The following is a 12,024-nucleotide window of genomic DNA, read 5'->3' as shown; positions in this document are numbered from 1 at the left end:
CGGTTCTAATCCTAGATGGAAAAATAAATAGAAAAAGAAATCTAAAAAGGCAGATCCTCCCTCTCTATCAAGAGTAATGAACTAGGTGCTGATACAGTACAAAAAAACAAACTAAATTAACCAAACTTGCCTGATGTTGAGGCAATCAAGAAAGCTGCATAAGTGAATATATAACCCACGGAAAAGTGAGCTAATCCAACCAATCTTGCTTGCACAATGGAAAGAGCCACGGGCTTATCTCTCCAGCGAATTAAATTAGCTAAAGGTGTGCGTTCATGAGCCCATGCTAAAGTCTCAATTAATTCCTGCCAATACCCCCGCCAGGAAATTAAGAACATAAATCCAGTAGCCCAAACAAGATGTCCAAATAAGAACATCCACGCCCATACCGATAAACTATTCATCCCAAAAGGATTATATCCATTGATAAGTTGTGAAGAGTTTAACCATAGGTAATCTCTTAACCATCCCATCAAATAAGTGGAGGATTCATTAAATTGTGAAACGTTGCCCTGCCATAATGTGATATGTTTCCAATGCCAATAAAAAGTAACCCACCCAATGGTATTTAACATCCAGAAAACTGCCAAATAAAATGCGTCCCAAGCAGAAATATCACAAGTACCGCCGCGCCCTGGGCCGTCACAAGGAAAACTATATCCAAAATCCTTTTTATCTGGCATTAATTTGGAACCGCGTGCATCTAAAGCGCCCTTTACTAAAATCAATGTAGTTGTATGCAAACCTAGAGCAATAGCATGATGAACCAAGAAATCCCCAGGTCCTATTGTTAAGAAAAGCGAATTACTATTCTCATTAACAGCATTCAACCATCCGGGCAACCATAGGCTTCGACCCGCATTGAAAGCGGGGCCATTCGTTGAAGATAAGAGTATATCGAACCCATATGTCGTCTTGCCATGAGCAGATTGTATCCATTGGGCAAATATAGGTTCGATCAAGATTTGCTTTTCTGGAGTACCAAAAGCAAGCATGACGTCGTTATGAACATAAAGGCCCAAGGTATGGAATCCTAGAAAGAGGCTAGCCCAACTTAAATGAGATATGATAGCTTCTTTATGGTCTAACATTCTTGCCAATACATTATCCTCATTCTGTTCCGGATTGTAATCCCTAATGAAAAAAATAGCTCCATGAGCAAAAGCCCCTGTCATGATGAACCCTGCAATATATTGGTGATGAGTATATAAAGCAGCTTGAGTAGTAAAGTCTTGTGCTATGAATGCATAAGGAGGTAAAGAGTACATATGTTGAGCTACTAAGGAAGTAATAACCCCTAAAGAAGCTAGAGCAAGACCTAACTGAAAATGAATCGAATTGTTGATTGTGTCATAAAGGCCCTTATGCCCACGCCCTAATCGACCCCCCGGAGGAGTATGCGCTTCTAAAAGATCTTTAATACTGTGCCCAATTCCGAAGTTAGTTCGATACATGTGACCGGCAATGAGAAAAATAAATGCAATAGCTAAATGATGGTGAGCCATATCGGTCAGCCACAAACTTTGTGTTTGTGGATGGAATCCCCCAAGAAGAGTTAGAATGGCAGTTCCCGCTCCTTGAGCGGTACCAAATAAATGATTACTCGAATCAGGGTTTTGGGCATAAAGATTCCATTGACCCGTCAAAAGGGGTCCCAACCCCTGGGGATAGGGTAATACATCTAAGAAATTATTCCATCGAACGTACTCCCCCCTGGATGCGGGAATAGCAACATGAACTAAATGTCCTGTCCAAGCCAAAGAACTTACCCCGAAAAGTCCTGACAAATGATGATTGAGACGAGATTCCGCGTTTTTGAACCACGAAAGGCTTGGTTTCCATTTGGGTTGTAGATGTAACCAACCCGCTATTAAGGACAGCGTAGAAAGAAATAATAGAAAAAGAGCTCCAGTATAAAGATCCTCATTGGTGCGTAATCCTATTGTATACCACCACTGATAAACTCCAGAATAAGCAATATTCACTGGACCAGCAGCACCTCCTCGAGTAAAGGCTTCCACAGCGGGTTGACCAAAATGAGGATCCCAAATCGCATGAGCAATAGGTCTTACGTGTAAAGGATCCTGTATCCATGATTCAAAATTTCCTTGCCAAGCTACATGAAACAGATTTCCGGACGTCCATAGAAAGATTATTGCTAATTGCCCAAAGTGAGAAGCAAAAATGTTCTGATAAAGACGTTCTTCAGTAATATCATCATGACTTTCGAAATCATGTGCGGTAGCAATACCAAACCAAATACGACGAGTAGTGGGGTCCTGAGCTAAGCCTTGGCTAAACCTGGGAAATCTTAATTCCATAATGCCTTTCAAATCCTCCTAGCCACTATCCTACTGCAATAATTCTCGCTAAGAAGAATGCCCATGTCGTGGCAATTCCACCCAGAAGGTAATGGGTTACTCCTACAGCGCGTCCTTGTATAATGCTCAAGGCTCTAGGCTGAGTAGCAGGAGCAACTTTTAATTTGTTATGAGCCCAAACGATAGATTCAATGAGTTCTTGCCAATAACCACGGCCGCTGAATAAAAACATTAAACTGAAGGCCCAGACAAAATGAGCACCTAAGAAAAAAAGACCATATGCAGATAATGAAGAACCATAAGACTGAATGACTTGCGATGCCTGTGCCCACAAGAAATCTCGAAGCCACCCATTAATCGTAATGGAACTCTGTGCAAAGTTTCCCCCTGTAATATGAGTTACCACCCCTTGATCACTTATAGTACCCCAAACATCCGACTGCATTTTCCAACTGAAATGGAAAATGACTACCGAAATTGCATTGTACATCCAGAATAAACCTAAGAAAACATGATCCCAGGCGGATACTTGACATGTTCCCCCTCGGCCAGGCCCATCGCAAGGAAAGCGAAAACCTAGATTTGCTTTATCGGGTATCAAACGGGAACTCCGAGCAAATAAAACACCTTTCAAAAGTATTAATACAGTCACATGTATGGTAAATGCATGAATGTGATGGACTAAAAAATCTGCGGTTCCTAATGGAATAGGTAACAAAGCCACTTTGCCACCTACTGCTACTAACTCGCCGCCTCCCCACGTTAAGCTAGTACTTGTTGTTGCACCAGGAGCTGTTACGCCAGGCGCAGTAGCATGGATATTTTGTACCCATTGAGCAAAGATAGGTTGTAATTGTATGGCAGTATCCGAAAACATATCTTGTGGACGGCCTAAAGCACTCATGGTATCATTATGAATGTACAAGCCAAAACTGTGAAAACCTAGAATATACATACCCAGTTAAGGTGGGATATGATTGCATCGCGGTGTCTAAGGACGCGATCTAATAGATCGTTGTATCGAGTAGTTGGATCATAGTCTCTTACCATAAAAATTGCTGCATGTGCAGCAGCACCGACTATTAGAAATCCGCCAATCCACATGTGGTGTGTGAACAAGGAAAGTTGTGTACCATAGTCAGTAGCTAGGTATGGATAGGGAGGAGGCATAGAATACATATGATGAGCTACAACAATGGTTGTAGAGCCTAGCATAGCTAGGTTAAGAGATAATTGAGCATGCCATGACGTTGTTAAGATTTCATAAAGACCCTTATGGCCTTGTCCTGTAAATGGGCCTTGTGAGCCTCCAAAATATCTTTAAGTCCATGGCCAATACCCCAATTGGTCCTATACATATGACCTGCGATTAGGAAAAGAATAGCAATAGCTAAATGATGGTGCGCAATATCGGTCAGCCAGAGACCACCGGTTACTGGATCTAGTCCTCCGCGAAAAGTCAGAAATTCTGCGTATTTGGACCAATTTAAAGTGAAAAAAGGGGTTGCTCCTTCGGCAAAACTAGGATAAAGTTGAGCCAAAAGGTCCCGATTCAAGATAAATTCATGAGGAAGTGGTATCTCTTTAGGATCCACCCCAGCGTCAAGAAATTGGTTAATTGGTAAAGATACATGAATTTGGTGCCCCGCCCAAGAAAGAGACCCAAGTCCTAATAATCCCGCTAAGTGGTGATTCAACATGGATTCTACATCTTGGAACCAGGCCAATTTGGGAGCGGCTTTGTGATAATGGAACCAACCAGCAAAAAGCATTAACGCTGCAAAAATCAATGCACCAATTGCAGTACAATAGAGTTGTAATTCACTAGTTATTCCAGATGCTCGCCAAAGCTGAAAAAAACCAGAGGTTATTTGGATTCCTCGGAAACCCCCGCCTACATCACCATTCAATATTTCTTGCCCTACTATAGGCCAAACTACCTGAGCACTGGGTCCAATGTGAGTAGGATCACTTAGCCATGCTTCATAATTGGAAAAACGGGCGCCATGAAAGTACATGCCACTCAACCAAAGAAAGATAATGGAAAGTTGCCCGAAATGAGCACTAAAGACTTTTCGAGAAATCTCCTCCAAATCACCAGTATGACTATCGAAATCGTGAGCATCAGCATGTAGGTTCCAGATCCAAGTGGTAGTATCAGGGCCCTTAGCTAGTGTTCTTGAGAAATGGCCGGGTCTGGCCCATTCCTCAAAAGATGTTTTTACAGGATCCCTATCCACAACAATTTTTACTTCTGGTTCCGGCGAACGAATAATCATTAAGTCCTCCTCTTTCCGGACAAGACATACAAAGAGACCCGCCAACTGTCTTTTTAGTGAATCTTTGAAAGATATATATTTTGAAAGATAGATTTTGAAAGATAGATTTTGAAAGATAGATATTGTGATTAGTTCTTTTCTTTACTATCTACCATCCTTCTATTTTTTTTTTAGTTATTCACTGGAGCAATTATATATTGAAGTCAATCCGAGGCAAGTGTTCGGGTCTATTATGACATAAAGATTAGGTGCCTAACGGACATTGTTTATCTTGAAAAACAAATATTTCTCGACGTAAGAAAAAAATCTTTTTTATTTTTAATTTAAGAAACTAGTGTATTTTTTTTGAGGGCATAAGCTCCTATCTATATCTACTTTCCTTGAGCATAATATAGGGTTTTTTATTTGATTCTAAATTCCAAGATAACTCATTAGAATTATTAATAAGATGGTCCTAATATATTAGCAATATTTAGATTGCCCCCTCTTTTTATTCACTTTATTACTTCTATTCTAGACCCTATCCCTATGGTTTATTCTTATGAAATATCATATAAAATAGAAGGTATAAGAAATGGATATAATGAAATTCTTGATTCGATCTTACGACCTAATTTATTTGATTAATGGATCAACAACCAAACCACCCATTTTATGAAAAAGAAGGAGCATGGTCTTATTCAAATTCAAAGCGCTTCGTAATCTTCAACCAGTTCTGTGCTTCAATATAATTTCCCGGAGTAAGCGCTATAGCTTGTTTCCAATATTCAGCAGCTTGATCAAACCAAGCTTCCGCAATTTCCGAATCACCCTGTAGAATGGCCTGTTCTCCTCGGTCGGAATAGGAAGTTCCTTCCCTTAGAACCGTACTTGAGAGTTTCCTACCTCATACGGCTCAGAAATTGCTATCTGAATTTCCCCTATCTTAACTGAATTCGATTTATCAAAAATCGATCCAATTTGTTCTTGGGTTAAGCAGAAGAAATTAATTACCTAAGTTTCAAACCCTAATTTTTATCAATAATCAGTTTGATCTTTTTTCCCACCTTCAGAAGAATGAAGCATAGATAGATATAGAGCCTTCGTTCAAATTTTCTGAGAGGTAACTATCCCGGTTTCATATATGAAATCTCTATAGAATCCTTGAAAAAGACTTTTTTCCATAAGAAAGAAAAAAGAACTTACTATCTTTGGGATCTGATACTACACCGCTGCTTAATCCCTTAGTGGATCGGCTCTATTACATAAGCGGATTCCTAAATTTTGCCCCATATCATGGGATAAGTAAGCAGTTTTTTTTAGTTGTATCGACCCAGTCGCTCACTAATTGATCTTTACGGTGCTTTCTCTATCAATTTGAGAAACTTTATCCATAGAGTAGTAGTATAGGCCATACTTTCTTCGTTTTTTGATTCTCGTGAAGTGTCCTTCCTTCCTACAGCTGATAGGGAAAAATCGTTGTTTTTACGATCCCTATGTAGAAAGCCCTTTTTTTCTAGTATTTACTAGAAAATTTGATCCTCTCTTTTTTTTTTTTCTTTCTATAGTGGAGATAGTCGCACGTAATGACAGATCACGGCCATATTATTAAAAGCTTGCGGTAAGAAGGGGTTTCGTTCTAGTGCCCGGAAATAATATTCCAAAGCCTTTGTATGCTCTCCATTGCTTGTGTGTATAAGGCCTATGTTATAGAGTATATAACTTCGATCATAGGGATCGATTTCTAGTCGCGTAGCTTCATAATAATTTTGCAAAGCTTCCGCATAATTTCCTTCGGATTGAGCCAACATCCGTTACGGTCGTTCATTCTATTCAAAAAATCTCCGTTCCAAAACCGTACATGAGGTTTTCATCTCATACGGCTCCTCCCTTCTGTACATAATAGTACTAAGCGAAATAATCTATAGAATCAAAATAGAATTAGTCCCGTCTCATTATGAACCGAAAGGGGCTGGTATTTTTCCAAGAAATCTCTAGCCAACCTTCCCACAAGAGGTTTTTCTTAACACCAATGAATTCTATTAATGCTAGAGGAAAACGATAGCTCCAATAATTTCTTTGTTCTCAACGCCTCCTATTTAGAGGAATTAGCTACTTCAACGATCTTTGATGGTTATAGGGGTATCCAAAGTACAAACCTGATGGTTGTTTGTTATCCCAACCATTCTTCCCAGCCCTGATACCGATCAGGAAAGGGGTAATTTCTAACAAAGTTTTTCTCTTGTTGATTCCTATTTCTAGGTGTAGTGCTTTTCTCCCCTATGCTGCCTACGGATACTAATAGAGTAGGATTGGCCTGTAATCCATACCATACCATATCCTGTAGGTGTAACCTTTCGCTCAATACTCAAATCTACAATTGAAGTATCTGAAGCCGCATCAATCGAGGATACACGACGGAAGGAATTGTTAGTTCGCCTCACCTTCCCGAAGCGTGGGTTTGTTTGCTTTACAAATTTGGTTCTCTCTATGCCAACCCCCCTCTCTTTTTCGTAAGACTGAGGTATAGGTAGGGCTAAAAAAAAGCAAAAAAAAGAGTCAAATCGCACCATCTCTATAATAAGTAAATGCCTTTTTTTCTCCTGAGGTTGTCGGAATTATTCGCAATAAAATATTGGCTACAATTGAGGAGGTCTTATCAATGAAATTTCCATTTCCACGGGATCTAGGCATAATTCCCAACCCATTCTATATAGAATTGTTTTCATTCCTTCACAAAATAACATAAAAACAAACACATTCGATTCTTATAATTATAAATAGATTGATCCATATGCTCTACTCTAAATCCATATGCTTTAAATGGATAAGAGAGATATGGATTTTCCGCTCAGCTCAAATTGTATCCTTTTCCTTCTGCTTGGACACGAAGAGATATGAAATATTTGACTAAGACTGGATTTCATTCCACTTTCCTATTTCTGAACAACAACTTATGTTATCAACTATTTCGTGTTTTCAAAGTTATTAATTGTCTCATACCCTATTTTTGATTTCGATAGTATGGTGTAGCGTATCTTATGCAAACGGAATTCTAAGGTTTCTTTATTTTATTATGCAATAAGAAGAATTCTTCCATTTTCTTTTTCTTTAGTTGCGGGAAAACCCAAATTAAAACTTTTATTTTATAGCGAGCGCAATTTCTAGTAAAAAATCCTGTATCCTTCCACTTAGATCAAAAGGAATTTTTCCAATAGAACTATGGAACCCCCGAGTGGTTGCGGTTGTACCTGTACTGCAGGAATAAGAAAACTCGCTATTCACTCAGTTTATTTTCCATAATAAGTTATGTAGGAGAGATGGCCGAGCGGTTCAAGGCGTAGCATTGGAACTGCTATGTAGACTTTTGTTTACCGAGGGTTCGAATCCCTCTCTTTCCGTTTTTCTTAATTCATCAACGTTAAGGATCACAATGTATCAAATCAAATAACAATTTTTTCCAGCAATAATATAATATCTTATATTATCTTATTTTGATTTAATAGAAATTAGAAATTCTCTATAGCAAATTACTGTGGTATGTAAAATACACATAGAGGAAAAAAGAAAAAAGGATCCTAATCCTAGGGTTAATCAATTTTAGCTAGTTGATGGGAAAATACAAATTAATGGTAATGGTCTTAGGGCGATTTAGTTCGGGGAAAGGGGAAGGGGAAGAAAATTCTATGAACCTTTCCTTTTTTCGTTAAGTTCAAGTCTGACGAGAGTAATATTCTACAACTAACAACTCATTTATTTTGAGACCGACCCACTTCCTATCTAGGATTTTATTTACTAGTCCTTTATATTCCAACGTGTCAATCGCCAAATGCTTTGGCAATTTCCCCGGGTCCGATGAAGCAATATAATTTTGAACCAGACCTTTTGATCTTTGGTTATCTTTCGTAGTAATAATATCTCGGGGTTTGCAACGAAAACTTGGTATATTGACTATACGACCATTAACTAAAATATGTCTATGGTTGACTAATTGGCGGGCCCCAGGAATGGTTGAAGCCATACCCAATCGAAAAAGGATATTATCCAAACGCATTTCAAGTAATTGTAGTAAAACCTGGCCTGTTGACCTTTTTGCTTTTCCAGCGATATGTACATATCTAAGTAATTGTCGTTCTGTCAGACCATAATGAAAACGCAATTTCTGTTTTTCTTGAAGACGAATACGATATTGCTCCTTTTTCCCAGAATTGAATTTTTTTTTAAGATTACTTCCGGATTTAGGTGTTTTTCTAGTGAGTCCTGGTAAAGCTCCCAGACGGCGTATTTTTTTTAAACGAGGTCCTCGATAACGGGACATGAAGACTCCTTTTTTTATTTTATTGAAATTTCATTTTACACAATTAATTTCATTGTATTTACATTACAGAATACATCGAAATTAAAACTGAATTAAACTACAGGATAAACAGAGTAAAATCAACTAAAGTACCCCAAAAAATGGAATTTCATCAAAATCTTTTTTTTTTGTATATATATTATTTATTTTATTGTTTTGTATCTAGCAAAATTGTAAGGTAAAAAACATAAAAGATCCTGGATTCTCCATTTAATTCGGAAAAAAAGAGATTCTTGTTCGTAGAACATCGATAGAGAAAAAAAAGCCGACTATCGGATTTGAACCGATGACCCTCGCATTACAAATGCGATGCTCTAACCTCTGAGCTAAGTGGGCTTACATAACGGAAATAGTGTAACAAATAGAAATAGGTATAGTATAGGAAATCCGTAAAATCTCAGATATTAGTTATTAATCTTAGCTATTAACTAGTTCTAAATTTGAAGTTATACTTATAAAAATAAAAAAATACTAAAACTTCTTAAAGATAAAGTTAGCTTGATATGCTTAACTATAGGATATTAAAAAATAAAATTATAGAATTTATTGGTATTTTCATTCGATCATTATAGACTTTATTATTTGTTAATAATTTGAGGATTAATATTTCACTAAGGGGAACATAGAGTCAGAGTAAATAAAATTGCTAATTCTGATTAGAAAAAAAGAATAAATATCAAGCGTTATAGTATAATTTTGAATACTATAAAAAAGTAAGACGGGAGGTGGGGGAGATAAAAACTTTTGGATATATTGATTCGGATTGAATTGCAAATACATCAAGGATAGAATCAATTCAATTCTGAATTGCAATAAGCAAGCGAGGTCTCTCAAATAGAGTCGAACTGAACTGCTAGACTACGTTGAGTGATGAACTCAATGATTCAAAAAAAAAACTAAGAGATGGATGAAATTACACAAGGAATCCTGGTCTCAAAGAAGAGGGAAATGGGGATATGGCGAAATCGGTAGACGCTACGGACTTGATTGTATTGAGCCTTGGTATGGAAACCTGCTAAGTGGTAACTTCCAAATTCAGAGAAACCCTGGAATTAAAAAAGGGCAATCCTGAGCCAAATCCGTGTTTTGAGAAAACAAGGGGTTCTCGAACTAGAATACAAAGGAAAAGGATAGGTGCAGAGACTCAATGGAAGCTGTTCTAACGAATCGAGTTAATTACGTTGTGTTGTTAGTGGAATTCCTTCTAGTTCTAAATTAGAGAAAGAGGGGTTTTATACCTTATACATTTAATAAACACGTATAGATACTGACATAGCAAACGATTAATCACAGAACTCATATTATATTCTAATTATAATATAGGTTCTTTATCTTTTTTAAAAATGAAATTAGAAATGATAATGATTATGAAATAAAAAACTCATATCATAATTTTTTTTTTTCATTATTGTGAATCCACTCCAATCGAATATTGAATAATCAAATTCTTCAATTAAAATTCAAAGTTTTCGAGATCTTTAAAAAAGTGGATTAATCGGACGAGGACAAAGAGAGAGTCCCATTCTACATGTCAATACTGACAACAATGAAATTTCTAGTAAAAGGAAAATCCGTCGACTTTATAAGTTGTGAGGGTTCAAGTCCCTCTATCCCCAAATCCTCTTTTATTCCCTAACTATACTATATTATTATTATTTATCCTCTTTTTTTTTTTCTTTTTATCAATGCACTTTTTTTTCTTTTTATCAATGCAATGGGTTTAAGATTCATTAGCTTTCTCATTCTACTCTTTCACAAAGGAATGCGAAGAGAACTCAATGGATCTTATCCTATTCATTGAATAGATTTCTTTTTTATTAGAGTATCGGCAAGAAATCTTGGTTATTCACTCTATTTTTAAGTTTTATTTAAGTAAACCATGCACAATGCATAGGACTACCCCCCCCATTTTCAAATTTAAAATTTGAAATACTTTAATTAATTTTTAGTCCTTTTAATTGACATAGATACAAATACTCTACTAGGATGATGCACAAGAAAAGGTCAGGATAGCTCAGTTGGTAGAGCAGAGGACTGAAAATCCTCGTGTCACCAGTTCAAATCTGGTTCCTGGCAGAGAAAAAAAAAAAAAAGATCCACCGAATAGGTATTGATCCAAATACCTCGAGATGGATTGTGATACATATTCATTAATAATATTTATTCATCTAAGTGGATAAATCTATAATATAAATATAGAGGCACTTCTTTTTCTTTTTAAAGAAGTTTTAAAATATATCTTTTCTTTATGATAAAGAAGGGGGTGAGATTCCCCTTTATTTTTTTGCGTTTCTTAATTTTGTATTCCGCTATTCCGACGAATATTTTTTTAGTCTTGCTTATCTTTATCTTATCTTATTTTCCTAGTTGTGCTAAGTAATGTGCGCGGTACAAAGTTCCTGGTAGAGAACTTCTTTGAGTCATCCTATTTTTCTGTTCATATGAAGGAAATTAATATGCGATTTTCAAAATAGGGGAATCCAAATGAAACCCTTTTTTTGCTCAGTCTATCTGGAATGCTTTTGTATAATTAGGAATTAATTATAAATAGGTATTCCGTTTCATCTAGGAAAAGAACCTAAAAATATTCCTTGACTTGAATAAAATCTGGAGTTGTGTTGTATAAGTGAGCATGAATTTCTTATCATTCAATGAGCATCTTGTATTTCATAAAAATTGGGGGTTATATAATCCTTACGTAAGGGCCAGCCTATCCAACTTTCAGGCATTAGGATACGTTTAAGGCGCGGATGATTATCATAAGAGATTCCCACCATATCATAAGATTCGCGTTCTTGAAAATCGGCACTTCTCCAAATCCAGAAGACAGACGGAATTCTAGGATTATCCTTTTGGGCAAAGACTTTTATGCAGACTTCTTCTGGATTATCTATACCATATTGTATTCTCGTAAGATGATACACGCTAGCTAAAGATCCACCGGGTGCTACATCATAAGCACATTGGGAGCGTAAATAATTGTAACCATATACATATAAAATGACAGCAATGGAATCCCAATCCCCTGCTTTTATTTGTAAAGTCTCTATTCCTCGGTGATCAAAGCCCAAAGATCTATGAACCACCT

At 36.9% G+C, this 12,024-nt stretch overlaps 3 non-coding genes across 3 annotated transcripts; 2 read left to right on the top strand and 1 right to left on the bottom strand.

Moving 5' to 3' along the window:
• Positions 1-7,893: 7,893 nt before the first annotated feature.
• Positions 7,894-7,980, top strand: TRNAS-GGA (transfer RNA serine (anticodon GGA)). The gene has a single exon. It is a non-coding gene; the product is annotated as a tRNA-Ser (tRNA).
• A 1,219-nt stretch (positions 7,981-9,199) lies between these two features.
• Positions 9,200-9,272, bottom strand: TRNAT-UGU (transfer RNA threonine (anticodon UGU)). The gene has a single exon. It is a non-coding gene; the product is annotated as a tRNA-Thr (tRNA).
• Positions 9,273-10,939: 1,667 nt separating this feature from the next.
• Positions 10,940-11,012, top strand: TRNAF-GAA (transfer RNA phenylalanine (anticodon GAA)). Its single transcript has one exon. It is a non-coding gene; the product is annotated as a tRNA-Phe (tRNA).
• The last annotated feature ends 1,012 nt before the right edge of the window (positions 11,013-12,024 follow it).

The sequence above is a fragment of the Triticum urartu genome, unplaced genomic scaffold, assembly GCF_056163025.1.
Source record: "Triticum urartu cultivar PI428250 unplaced genomic scaffold, HENAU_Tu73 scaffold192, whole genome shotgun sequence".
Lineage (NCBI taxonomy): Eukaryota > Viridiplantae > Streptophyta > Magnoliopsida > Poales > Poaceae > Triticum > Triticum urartu.
This window is presented reverse-complemented; position numbering and strand designations above follow the sequence as displayed.